Here is a 13240-nt window from a genome sequence, read left to right on the forward strand (position 1 = left end):
TGGTTAGAGCAGTGTTGTTTGGTTTGTACTCATGACAGCCCTGGTTAGAGCAGTGTTGTTTGGTTTGGTTTGTGCTCATGACAGTCCTGGTTAGAGCAGTGTTGTTTGGTTTGGTTTGTGCTCATGACAGTCCTGGTTAGAGCAGTGTTGTTTGGTTTGGTTTGTGCTCATGACAGTCCTGGTTAGAGCAGTGTTGTTTGGTTTGGTTTGTGCTCATGACAGTCCTGGTTAGTGCAGTGTTGTTTGGTTTGTACTCATGACAGCCCTGGTTAGAGCAGTGTTGTTTGGTTTGGTTTGTGCTCATGACAGTCCTGGTTAGAGCAGTGTTGTTTGGTTTGGTTTGTGCTCATGACAGCCCTGGTTAGAGCAGTGTTGTTTGGTTTGGTTTGTGCTCATGACAGTCCTGGTTAGAGCAGTGTTGTTTGGTTTGGTTTGTGCTCATGACAGTCCTGGTTAGAGCAGTGTTGTTTGGTTTGGTTTGTGCTCATGACAGTCCTGGTTAGAGCAGTGTTGTTTGGTTTGTGCTCATGACAGCCCTGGTTAGAGCAGTGTTGTTTGGTTTGGTTTGTGCTCATGACAGTCCTGGTTAGAGCAGTGTTGTTTGGTTTGTGCTCATGACAGCCCTGGTTAGAGCAGTGTTGTTTGGTTTGGTTTGTGCTCATGACAGCCCTGGTTAGAGCAGTGTTGTTTGGTTTGTACTCATGACAGCCCTGGTTAGAGCAGTGTTGTTTGGTTTGTGCTCATGACAGTCCTGGTTAGAGCAGTGTTGTTTGGTTTGGTTTGTGCTCATGACAGCCCTGGTTAGAGCAGTGTTGTTTGGTTTGTGCTCATGACAGCCCTGGTTAGAGCAGTGTTGTTTGGTTTGGTTTGTGCTCATGACAGCCCTGGTTAGAGCAGTGTTGTTTGGTTTGTACTCATGACAGCCCTGGTTAGAGCAGTGTTGTTTGGTTTGTGCTCATGACAGTCCTGGTTAGAGCAGTGTTGTTTGGTTTGGTTTGTGCTCATGACAGCCCTGGTTAGAGCAGTGTTGTTTGGTCTGTGCTCATGACAGCCCTGGTTAGAGCAGTGTTGTTTGGTTTGGTTTGTGCTCATGACAGCCCTGGTTAGAGCAGTGTTGTTTGGTTTGTGCTCATGACAGCCCTGGTTAGAGCAGTGTTGTTTGGTTTGTGCTCATGACAGCCCTGGTTAGAGCAGTGTTGTTTGGTTTGTGCTCATGACAGCCCTGGTTAGAGCAGTGTTGTTTGGTTTGTGCTCATGACAGCCCTGGTTAGAGCAGTGTTGTTTGGTTTGTACTCATGACAGCCCTGGTTAGAGCAGTGTTGTTTGGTTTGGTTTGTGCTCATGACAGTCCTGGTTAGAGCAGTGTTGTTTGGTTTGGTTTGTGCTCATGACAGCCCTGGTTAGAGCAGTGTTGTTTGGTTTGTGCTCATGACAGTCCTGGTTAGAGCAGTGTTGTTTGGTTTGTGCTCATGACAGCCCTGGTTAGAGCAGTGTTGTTTGGTTTGTGCTCATGACAGTCCTGGTTAGAGCAGTGTTGTTTGGTTTGGTTTGTGCTCATGACAGTCCTGGTTAGAGCAGTGTTGTTTTGTTTGGTTTGTGCTCATGACAGTCCTGGTTAGATCAGTGTTGTTTGGTTTGTACTCATGACAGCCCTGGTTAGAGCAGTGTTGTTTGGTTTGTGCTCATGACAGCCCTGGTTAGAGCAGTGTTGTTTGGTTTGGTTTGTGCTCATGACAGCCCTGGTTAGAGCAGTGTTGTTTGGTTTGTACTCATGACAGCCCTGGTTAGAGCAGTGTTGTTTGGTTTGGTTTGTGCTCATGACAGTCCTGGTTAGAGCAGTGTTGTTTGGTTTGGTTTGTGCTCATGACAGTCCTGGTTAGAGCAGTGTTGTTTGGTTTGTGCTCATGACAGCCCTGGTTAGAGCAGTGTTGTTTGGTTTGTGCTCATGACAGCCCTGGTTAGAGCAGTGTTGTTTGGTTTGGTTTGTGCTCATGACAGTCCTGGTTAGAGCAGTGTTGTTTGGTTTGGTTTGTGCTCATGACAGCCCTGGTTAGAGCAGTGTTGTTTGGTCTGTGCTCATGACAGCCCTGGTTAGAGCAGTGTTGTTTGGTTTGGTTTGTGCTCATGACAGCCCTGGTTAGAGCAGTGTTGTTTGGTTTGTGCTCATGACAGCCCTGGTTAGAGCAGTGTTGTTTGGTTTGTGCTCATGACAGCCCTGGTTAGAGCAGTGTTGTTTGGTTTGGTTTGTGCTCATGACAGCCCTGGTTAGAGCAGTGTTGTTTGGTTTGTGCTCATGACAGTCCTGGTTAGAGCAGTGTTGTTTGGTTTGTGCTCATGACAGCCCTGGTTAGAGCAGTGTTGTTTGGTTTGGTTTGTGCTCATGACAGTCCTGGTTAGAGCAGTGTTGTTTGGTTTGTGCTCATGACAGCCCTGGTTAGAGCAGTGTTGTTTGGTTTGGTTTGTGCTCATGACAGCCCTGGTTAGAGCAGTGTTGTTTGGTTTGTACTCATGACAGCCCTGGTTAGAGCAGTGTTGTTTGGTTTGTGCTCATGACAGTCCTGGTTAGAGCAGTGTTGTTTGGTTTGTGCTCATGACAGCCCTGGTTAGAGCAGTGTTGTTTGGTTTGTGCTCATGACAGTCCTGGTTAGAGCAGTGTTGTTTTGTTTGGTTTGTGCTCATGACAGTCCTGGATAGATCAGTGTTGTTTGGTTTGTACTCATGACAGCCCTGGTTAGAGCAGTGTTGTTTGGTTTGTGCTCATGACAGCCCTGGTTAGAGCAGTGTTGTTTGGTTTGGTTTGTGCTCATGACAGCCCTGGTTAGAGCAGTGTTGTTTGGTTTGTACTCATGACAGCCCTGGTTAGAGCAGTGTTGTTTGGTTTGGTTTGTGCTCATGACAGTCCTGGTTAGAGCAGTGTTGTTTGGTTTGGTTTGTGCTCATGACAGCCCTGGTTAGAGCAGTGTTGTTTGGTTTGTACTCATGACAGCCCTGGTTAGAGCAGTGTTGTTTGGTTTGTGCTCATGACAGTCCTGGTTAGAGCAGTGTTGTTTGGTTTGGTTTGTGCTCATGACAGTCCTGGTTAGAGCAGTGTTGTTTGGTTTGTGCTCATGACAGCCCTGGTTAGAGCAGTGTTGTTTGGTTTGTGCTCATGACAGCCCTGGTTAGAGCAGTGTTGTTCGGTTTGTGCTCATGACAGTCCTGGTTAGAGCAGTGTTGTTTGGTTTGTGCTCATGACAGTCCTGGTTAGAGCAGTGTTGTTTGGTTTGTGCTCATGACAGACCTGGTTAGAGCAGTGTTGTTTGGTTTGGTTTGTGCTCATGACAGCCCTGGTTAGAGCAGTGTTGTTTGGTTTGTGCTCATGACAGTCCTGGTTAGAGCAGTGTCGTTTGGTTTGGTTTGTGCTCATGACAGTCCTGGTTAGAGCAGTGTTGTTTGGTTTGTGCTCATGACAGCCCTGGTTAGAGCAGTGTTGTTTGGTTTGGTTTGTGCTCATGACAGTCCTGGTTAGAGCAGTGTTGTTTGGTTTGGTTTGTACTCATGACAGCCCTGGTTAGAGCAGTGTTGTTTGGTTTGTGCTCATGACAGTCCTGGTTAGAGCAGTGTTGTTTGGTTTGTGCTCATGACAGCCCTGGTTAGAGCAGTGTTGTTTGGTTTGTGCTCATGACAGTCCTGGTTAGAGCAGTGTTGTTTGGTTTGGTTTGTGCTCATGACAGTCCTGGTTAGAGCAGTGTTGTTTGGTTTGTGCTCATGACAGCCCTGGTTAGAGCAGTGTTGTTTGGTTTGTGCTCATGACAGCCCTGGTTAGAGCAGTGTTGTTCGGTTTGTGCTCATGACAGTCCTGGTTAGAGCAGTGTTGTTTGGTTTGTGCTCATGACAGTCCTGGTTAGAGCAGTGTTGTTTGGTTTGTGCTCATGACAGCCCTGGTTAGAGCAGTGTTGTTTGGTTTGTGCTCATGACAGTCCTGGTTAGAGCAGTGTTGTTTGGTTTGGTTTGTGCTCATGACAGTCCTGGTTAGAGCAGTGTTGTTTGGTTTGTGCTCATGACAGCCCTGGTTAGAGCAGTGTTGTTTGGTTTGTGCTCATGACAGCCCTGGTTAGAGCAGTGTTGTTCGGTTTGTGCTCATGACAGTCCTGGTTAGAGCAGTGTTGTTTGGTTTGTGCTCATGACAGTCCTGGTTAGAGCAGTGTTGTTTGGTTTGTGCTCATGACAGACCTGGTTAGAGCAGTGTTGTTTGGTTTGGTTTGTGCTCATGACAGCCCTGGTTAGAGCAGTGTTGTTTGGTTTGTGCTCATGACAGTCCTGGTTAGAGCAGTGTCGTTTGGTTTGGTTTGTGCTCATGACAGTCCTGGTTAGAGCAGTGTTGTTTGGTTTGTGCTCATGACAGCCCTGGTTAGAGCAGTGTTGTTTGGTTTGGTTTGTGCTCATGACAGTCCTGGTTAGAGCAGTGTTGTTTGGTTTGGTTTGTACTCATGACAGCCCTGGTTAGAGCAGTGTTGTTTGGTTTGTGCTCATGACAGTCCTGGTTAGAGCAGTGTTGTTTGGTTTGTGCTCATGACAGCCCTGGTTAGAGCAGTGTTGTTTGGTTTGTGCTCATGACAGTCCTGGTTAGAGCAGTGTTGTTTTGTTTGGTTTGTGCTCATGACAGTCCTGGATAGATCAGTGTTGTTTGGTTTGTACTCATGACAGCCCTGGTTAGAGCAGTGTTGTTTGGTTTGTGCTCATGACAGCCCTGGTTAGAGCAGTGTTGTTTGGTTTGGTTTGTGCTCATGACAGCCCTGGTTAGAGCAGTGTTGTTTGGTTTGTACTCATGACAGCCCTGGTTAGAGCAGTGTTGTTTGGTTTGGTTTGTGCTCATGACAGTCCTGGTTAGAGCAGTGTTGTTTGGTTTGGTTTGTGCTCATGACAGCCCTGGTTAGAGCAGTGTTGTTTGGTTTGTACTCATGACAGCCCTGGTTAGAGCAGTGTTGTTTGGTTTGTGCTCATGACAGTCCTGGTTAGAGCAGTGTTGTTTGGTTTGGTTTGTGCTCATGACAGTCCTGGTTAGAGCAGTGTTGTTTGGTTTGTGCTCATGACAGCCCTGGTTAGAGCAGTGTTGTTTGGTTTGTGCTCATGACAGCCCTGGTTAGAGCAGTGTTGTTCGGTTTGTGCTCATGACAGTCCTGGTTAGAGCAGTGTTGTTTGGTTTGTGCTCATGACAGTCCTGGTTAGAGCAGTGTTGTTTGGTTTGTGCTCATGACAGACCTGGTTAGAGCAGTGTTGTTTGGTTTGGTTTGTGCTCATGACAGCCCTGGTTAGAGCAGTGTTGTTTGGTTTGTGCTCATGACAGTCCTGGTTAGAGCAGTGTCGTTTGGTTTGGTTTGTGCTCATGACAGTCCTGGTTAGAGCAGTGTTGTTTGGTTTGTGCTCATGACAGCCCTGGTTAGAGCAGTGTTGTTTGGTTTGGTTTGTGCTCATGACAGTCCTGGTTAGAGCAGTGTTGTTTGGTTTGGTTTGTACTCATGACAGCCCTGGTTAGAGCAGTGTTGTTTGGTTTGTGCTCATGACAGCCCTGGTTAGAGCAGTGTTGTTTGGTTTGTGCTCATGACAGCCCTGGTTAGAGCAGTGTTGTTTGGTTTGTACTCATGACAGCCCTGGTTAGAGCAGTGTTGTTTGGTTTGGTTTGTGCTCATGACAGTCCTGGTTAGAGCAGTGTTGTTTGGTTTGGTTTGTGCTCATGACAGTCCTGGTTAGAGCAGTGTTGTTTGGTTTGTGCTCATGACAGCCCTGGTTAGAGCAGTGTTGTTTGGTTTGTGCTCATGACAGCCCTGGTTAGAGCAGTGTTGTTTGGTTTGGTTTGTGCTCATGACAGTCCTGGTTAGAGCAGTGTTGTTTGGTTTGTGCTCATGACAGCCCTGGTTAGAGCAGTGTTGTTTGGTTTGGTTTGTGCTCATGACAGTCCTGGTTAGAGCAGTGTTGTTTGGTTTGTGCTCATGACAGCCCTGGTTAGAGCAGTGTTGTTTGGTTTGGTTTGTGCTCATGACAGCCCTGGTTAGAGCAGTGTTGTTTGGTTTGTACTCATGACAGCCCTGGTTAGAGCAGTGTTGTTTGGTTTGTGCTCATGACAGTCCTGGTTAGAGCAGTGTTGTTTGGTTTGGTTTGTGCTCATGACAGCCCTGGTTAGAGCAGTGTTGTTTGGTTTGTGCTCATGACAGCCCTGGTTAGAGCAGTGTTGTTTGGTTTGGTTTGTGCTCATGACAGCCCTGGTTAGAGCAGTGTTGTTTGGTTTGTACTCATGACAGCCCTGGTTAGAGCAGTGTTGTTTGGTTTGTGCTCATGACAGTCCTGGTTAGAGCAGTGTTGTTTGGTTTGGTTTGTGCTCATGACAGCCCTGGTTAGAGCAGTGTTGTTTGGTCTGTGCTCATGACAGCCCTGGTTAGAGCAGTGTTGTTTGGTTTGGTTTGTGCTCATGACAGCCCTGGTTAGAGCAGTGTTGTTTGGTTTGTGCTCATGACAGCCCTGGTTAGAGCAGTGTTGTTTGGTTTGTGCTCATGACAGCCCTGGTTAGAGCAGTGTTGTTTGGTTTGTGCTCATGACAGCCCTGGTTAGAGCAGTGTTGTTTGGTTTGTGCTCATGACAGCCCTGGTTAGAGCAGTGTTGTTTGGTTTGTACTCATGACAGCCCTGGTTAGAGCAGTGTTGTTTGGTTTGGTTTGTGCTCATGACAGTCCTGGTTAGAGCAGTGTTGTTTGGTTTGGTTTGTGCTCATGACAGCCCTGGTTAGAGCAGTGTTGTTTGGTTTGTGCTCATGACAGTCCTGGTTAGAGCAGTGTTGTTTGGTTTGTGCTCATGACAGCCCTGGTTAGAGCAGTGTTGTTTGGTTTGTGCTCATGACAGTCCTGGTTAGAGCAGTGTTGTTTGGTTTGGTTTGTGCTCATGACAGTCCTGGTTAGAGCAGTGTTGTTTTGTTTGGTTTGTGCTCATGACAGTCCTGGTTAGATCAGTGTTGTTTGGTTTGTACTCATGACAGCCCTGGTTAGAGCAGTGTTGTTTGGTTTGTGCTCATGACAGTCCTGGTTAGAGCAGTGTTGTTTGGTTTGGTTTGTGCTCATGACAGCCCTGGTTAGAGCAGTGTTGTTTGGTTTGGTTTGTGCTCATGACAGCCCTGGTTAGAGCAGTGTTGTTTGGTTTGTACTCATGACAGCCCTGGTTAGAGCAGTGTTGTTTGGTTTGTGCTCATGACAGTCCTGGTTAGAGCAGTGTTGTTTGGTTTGGTTTGTGCTCATGACTGTCCTGGTTAGAGCAGTGTTGTTTGGTTTGTGCTCATGACAGCCCTGGTTAGAGCAGTGTTGTTTGGTTTGTGCTCATGACAGCCCTGGTTAGAGCAGTGTTGTTCGGTTTGTGCTCATGACAGTCCTGGTTAGAGCAGTGTTGTTTGGTTTGTGCTCATGACAGTCCTGGTTAGAGCAGTGTTGTTTGGTTTGGTTTGTGCTCATGACAGCCCTGGTTAGAGCAGTGTTGTTTGGTTTGTGCTCATGACAGTCCTGGTTAGAGCAGTGTTGTTTGGTTTGGTTTGTGCTCATGACAGTCCTGGTTAGAGCAGTGTTGTTTGGTTTGTGCTCATGACAGTCCTGGTTAGAGCAGTGTTGTTTTGTTTGGTTTGTGCTCATGACAGTCCTGGTTAGATCAGTGTTGTTTGGTTTGTGCTCATGACAGCCCTGGTTAGAGCAGTGTTGTTTGGTTTGTGCTCATGACAGTCCTGGTTAGAGCAGTGTTGTTTGGTTTGTGCTCATGACAGCCCTGGTTAGAGCAGTGTTGTTTGGTTTGTGCTCATGACAGCCCTGGTTAGAGCAGTGTTGTTTGGTTTGTACTCATGACAGCCCTGGTTAGAGCAGTGTTGTTTGGTTTGGTTTGTGCTCATGCCAGTCCTGGTTAGAGCAGTGTTGTTTGGTTTGTACTCATGACAGCCCTGGTTAGAGCAGTGTTGTTTGGTTTGTACTCATGACAGCCCTGGTTAGAGCAGTGTTGTTTGGTTTGTGCTCATGACAGCCCTGGTTAGAGCAGTGTTGTTTGGTTTGTACTCATGACAGCCCTGGTTAGAGCAGTGTTGTTTGGTTTGTACTCATGACAGCCCTGGTTAGAGCAGTGTTGTTTGGTTTGTGCTCATGACAGCCCTGGTTAGAGCAGTGTTTTTTGGTTTGTGCTCATGACAGCCCTGGTTAGAGCAGTGTTGTTTGGTTTGTGCTCATGACAGCCCTGGTTAGAGCTGTGTTGTTTGGTTTGTGCTCATGACAGCCCTGGTTAGAGCAGTGTTGTTCGGTTTGTGCTCATGACAGTCCTGGTTAGAGCAGTGTTGTTTGGTTTGTGCTCATGACAGCCCTGGTTAGAGCAGTGTTGTTTGGTTTGGTTTGTGCTCATGACAGCCCTGGTTAGAGCAGTGTTGTTTGGTTTGTGCTCATGACAGTCCTGGTTAGAGCAGTGTTGTTTGGTTTGTGCTCATGACAGCCCTGGTTAGAGCAGTGTTGTTTGGTTTGTGCTCATGACAGCCCTGGTTAGAGCAGTGTTGTTCGGTTTGTGCTCATGACAGTCCTGGTTAGAGCAGTGTTGTTTGGTTTGTGCTCATGACAGTCCTGGTTAGAGCAGTGTTGTTTGGTTTGTGCTCATGACAGACCTGGTTAGAGCAGTGTTGTTTGGTTTGGTTTGTGCTCATGACAGCCCTGGTTAGAGCAGTGTTGTTTGGTTTGTGCTCATGACAGTCCTGGTTAGAGCAGTGTCGTTTGGTTTGGTTTGTGCTCATGACAGTCCTGGTTAGAGCAGTGTTGTTTGGTTTGTGCTCATGACAGCCCTGGTTAGAGCAGTGTTGTTTGGTTTGGTTTGTGCTCATGACAGTCCTGGTTAGAGCAGTGTTGTTTGGTTTGGTTTGTACTCATGACAGCCCTGGTTAGAGCAGTGTTGTTTGGTTTGTGCTCATGACAGCCCTGGTTAGAGCAGTGTTGTTTGGTTTGTGCTCATGACAGCCCTGGTTAGAGCAGTGTTGTTTGGTTTGTACTCATGACAGCCCTGGTTAGAGCAGTGTTGTTTGGTTTGGTTTGTGCTCATGACAGTCCTGGTTAGAGCAGTGTTGTTTGGTTTGGTTTGTGCTCATGACAGTCCTGGTTAGAGCAGTGTTGTTTGGTTTGTGCTCATGACAGCCCTGGTTAGAGCAGTGTTGTTTGGTTTGGTTTGTGCTCATGACAGTCCTGGTTAGAGCAGTGTTGTTTGGTTTGGTTTGTGCTCATGACAGCCCTGGTTAGAGCAGTGTTGTTTGGTTTGGTTTGTGCTCATGACAGTCCTGGTTAGAGCAGTGTTGTTTGGTTTGTGCTCATGACAGCCCTGGTTAGAGCAGTGTTGTTTGGTTTGGTTTGTGCTCATGACAGTCCTGGTTAGAGCAGTGTTGTTTGGTTTGTGCTCATGACAGCCCTGGTTAGAGCAGTGTTGTTTGGTTTGGTTTGTGCTCATGACAGCCCTGGTTAGAGCAGTGTTGTTTGGTTTGTACTCATGACAGCCCTGGTTAGAGCAGTGTTGTTTGGTTTGTGCTCATGACAGTCCTGGTTAGAGCAGTGTTGTTTGGTTTGGTTTGTGCTCATGACAGCCCTGGTTAGAGCAGTGTTGTTTGGTTTGTGCTCATGACAGCCCTGGTTAGAGCAGTGTTGTTTGGTTTGGTTTGTGCTCATGACAGCCCTGGTTAGAGCAGTGTTGTTTGGTTTGTACTCATGACAGCCCTGGTTAGAGCAATGTTGTTTGGTTTGTGCTCATGACAGTCCTGGTTAGAGCAGTGTTGTTTGGTTTGGTTTGTGCTCATGACAGCCCTGGTTAGAGCAGTGTTGTTTGGTCTGTGCTCATGACAGCCCTGGTTAGAGCAGTGTTGTTTGGTTTGGTTTGTGCTCATGACAGCCCTGGTTAGAGCAGTGTTGTTTGGTTTGTGCTCATGACAGCCCTGGTTAGAGCAGTGTTGTTTGGTTTGTGCTCATGACAGCCCTGGTTAGAGCAGTGTTGTTTGGTTTGTGCTCATGACAGCCCTGGTTAGAGCAGTGTTGTTTGGTTTGTGCTCATGACAGCCCTGGTTAGAGCAGTGTTGTTTGGTTTGTACTCATGACAGCCCTGGTTAGAGCAGTGTTGTTTGGTTTGGTTTGTGCTCATGACAGTCCTGGTTAGAGCAGTGTTGTTTGGTTTGGTTTGTGCTCATGACAGCCCTGGTTAGAGCAGTGTTGTTTGGTTTGTGCTCATGACAGTCCTGGTTAGAGCAGTGTTGTTTGGTTTGTGCTCATGACAGCCCTGGTTAGAGCAGTGTTGTTTGGTTTGTGCTCATGACAGTCCTGGTTAGAGCAGTGTTGTTTGGTTTGGTTTGTGCTCATGACAGTCCTGGTTAGAGCAGTGTTGTTTTGTTTGGTTTGTGCTCATGACAGTCCTGGTTAGATCAGTGTTGTTTGGTTTGTACTCATGACAGCCCTGGTTAGAGCAGTGTTGTTTGGTTTGTGCTCATGACAGCCCTGGTTAGAGCAGTGTTGTTTGGTTTGGTTTGTGCTCATGACAGCCCTGGTTAGAGCAGTGTTGTTTGGTTTGTACTCATGACAGCCCTGGTTAGAGCAGTGTTGTTTGGTTTGGTTTGTGCTCATGACAGTCCTGGTTAGAGCAGTGTTGTTTGGTTTGGTTTGTGCTCATGACAGTCCTGGTTAGAGCAGTGTTGTTTGGTTTGTGCTCATGACAGCCCTGGTTAGAGCAGTGTTGTTTGGTTTGTGCTCATGACAGCCCTGGTTAGAGCAGTGTTGTTTGGTTTGGTTTGTGCTCATGACAGTCCTGGTTAGAGCAGTGTTGTTTGGTTTGTGCTCATGACAGCCCTGGTTAGAGCAGTGTTGTTTGGTTTGTACTCATGACAGCCCTGGTTAGAGCAGTGTTGTTTGGTTTGTGCTCATGACAGCCCTGGTTAGAGCAGTGTTGTTTGGTTTGGTTTGTGCTCATGACAGCCCTGGTTAGAGCAGTGTTGTTTGGTTTGTGCTCATGACAGTCCTGGTTAGAGCAGTGTTGTTTGGTTTGGTTTGTGCTCATGACAGCCCTGGTTAGAGCAGTGTTGTTTGGTTTGGTTTGTGCTCATGACAGCCCTGGTTAGAGCAGTGTTGTTTGGTTTGGTTTGTGCTCATGACAGTCCTGGTTAGAGCAGTGTTGTTTGGTTTGGTTTGTGCTCATGACAGCCCTCGTTAGAGCAGTGTTGTTCGGTTTGTGCTCATGACAGTCCTGGTTAGAGCAGTGTTGTTTGGTTTGTGCTCATGACAGCCCTGGTTAGAGCAGTGTTGTTTGGTTTGGTTTGTGCTCATGACAGCCCTGGTTAGAGCAGTGTTGTTTGGTTTGTGCTCATGACAGTCCTGGTTAGAGCAGTGTTGTTTGGTTTGTGCTCATGACAGCCCTGGTTAGAGCAGTGTTGTTTGGTTTGTGCTCATGACAGTCCTGGTTAGAGCAGTGTTGTTTTGTTTGGTTTGTGCTCATGACAGTCCTGGTTAGATCAGTGTTGTTTGGTTTGTACTCATGACAGCCCTGGTTAGAGCAGTGTTGTTTGGTTTGTGCTCATGACAGCCCTGGTTAGAGCAGTGTTGTTTGGTTTGGTTTGTGCTCATGACAGCCCTGGTTAGAGCAGTGTTGTTTGGTTTGTACTCATGACAGCCCTGGTTAGAGCAGTGTTGTTTGGTTTGGTTTGTGCTCATGACAGTCCTGGTTAGAGCAGTGTTGTTTGGTTTGGTTTGTGCTCATGACAGTCCTGGTTAGAGCAGTGTTGTTTGGTTTGTGCTCATGACAGCCCTGGTTAGAGCAGTGTTGTTTGGTTTGTGCTCATGACAGCCCTGGTTAGAGCAGTGTTGTTTGGTTTGGTTTGTGCTCATGACAGTCCTGGTTAGAGCAGTGTTGTTTGGTTTGTGCTCATGACAGCCCTGGTTAGAGCAGTGTTGTTTGGTTTGTACTCATGACAGCCCTGGTTAGAGCAGTGTTGTTTGGTTTGTGCTCATGACAGCCCTGGTTAGAGCAGTGTTGTTTGGTTTGGTTTGTGCTCATGACAGCCCTGGTTAGAGCAGTGTTGTTTGGTTTGTGCTCATGACAGTCCTGGTTAGAGCAGTGTTGTTTGGTTTGGTTTGTGCTCATGACAGCCCTGGTTAGAGCAGTGTTGTTTGGTTTGGTTTGTGCTCATGACAGCCCTGGTTAGAGCAGTGTTGTTTGGTTTGGTTTGTGCTCATGACAGTCCTGGTTAGAGCAGTGTTGTTTGGTTTGGTTTGTGCTCATGACAGCCCTGGTTAGAGCAGTGTTGTTTGGTTTGGTTTGTGCTCATGACAGCCCTGGTTAGAGCAGTGTTGTTTGGTTTGTACTCATGACAGCCCTGGTTAGAGCAGTGTTGTTTGGTTTGTGCTCATGACAGCCCTGGTTAGAGCAGTGTTGTTTGGTTTGTGCTCATGACAGCCCTGGTTAGAGCAGTGTTGTTTGGTTTGTGCTCATGACAGTCCTGGTTAGAGCAGTGTTGTTTGGTTTGTGCTCATGACAGCCCTGGTTAGAGCAGTGTTGTTCGGTTTGTGCTCATGACAGCCCTGGTTAGAGCAGTGTTGTTTGGTTTGGTTTGTACTCATGACAGCCCTGGTTAGAGCAGTGTTGTTTGGTATGGTTTGTGCTCATGACAGCCCTGGTTAGAGCAGTGTTGTTTGGTTTGTGCTCATGACAGCCCTGGTTAGAGCAGTGTTGTTTGGTTTGTGCTCATGACAGCCCTGGTTAGAGCAGTGTTGTTTGGTTTGTACTCATGACAGCCCTGGTTAGAGCAGTGTTGTTTGGTTTGTGCTCATGACAGCCCTGGTTAGAGCAGTGTTGTTTGGTTTGTACTCATGACAGCCCTGGTTAGAGCAGTGTTGTTCGGTTTGGTTTGTGCTCATGACAGTCCTGGTTAGAGCAGTGTTGTTTGATTTGGTTTGTGCTCATGACAGCCCTGGTTAGAGCAGTGTTGTTTGGTTTGTGCTCATGACAGCCCTGGTTAGAGCAGTGTTGTTTGGTTTGTACTCATGACAGCCCTGGTTAGAGCAGTGTTGTTTGGTTTGTGCTCATGACAGCCCTGGTTAGAGCAGTGTTGTTTGGTTTGTGCTCATGACAGCCCTGTTTAGAGCAGTGTTGTTTGGTTTGTGCTCATGACAGCCCTGGTTAGAGCAGTGTTGTTTGGTTTGTACTCATGACAGCCCTGGTTAGAGCAGTGTTGTTTGGTTTGG

This window comes from Acipenser ruthenus, chromosome 23, assembly GCF_902713425.1.
Source record: "Acipenser ruthenus chromosome 23, fAciRut3.2 maternal haplotype, whole genome shotgun sequence".
NCBI classification, from domain to species: Eukaryota; Metazoa; Chordata; class Actinopteri; order Acipenseriformes; family Acipenseridae; genus Acipenser; species Acipenser ruthenus.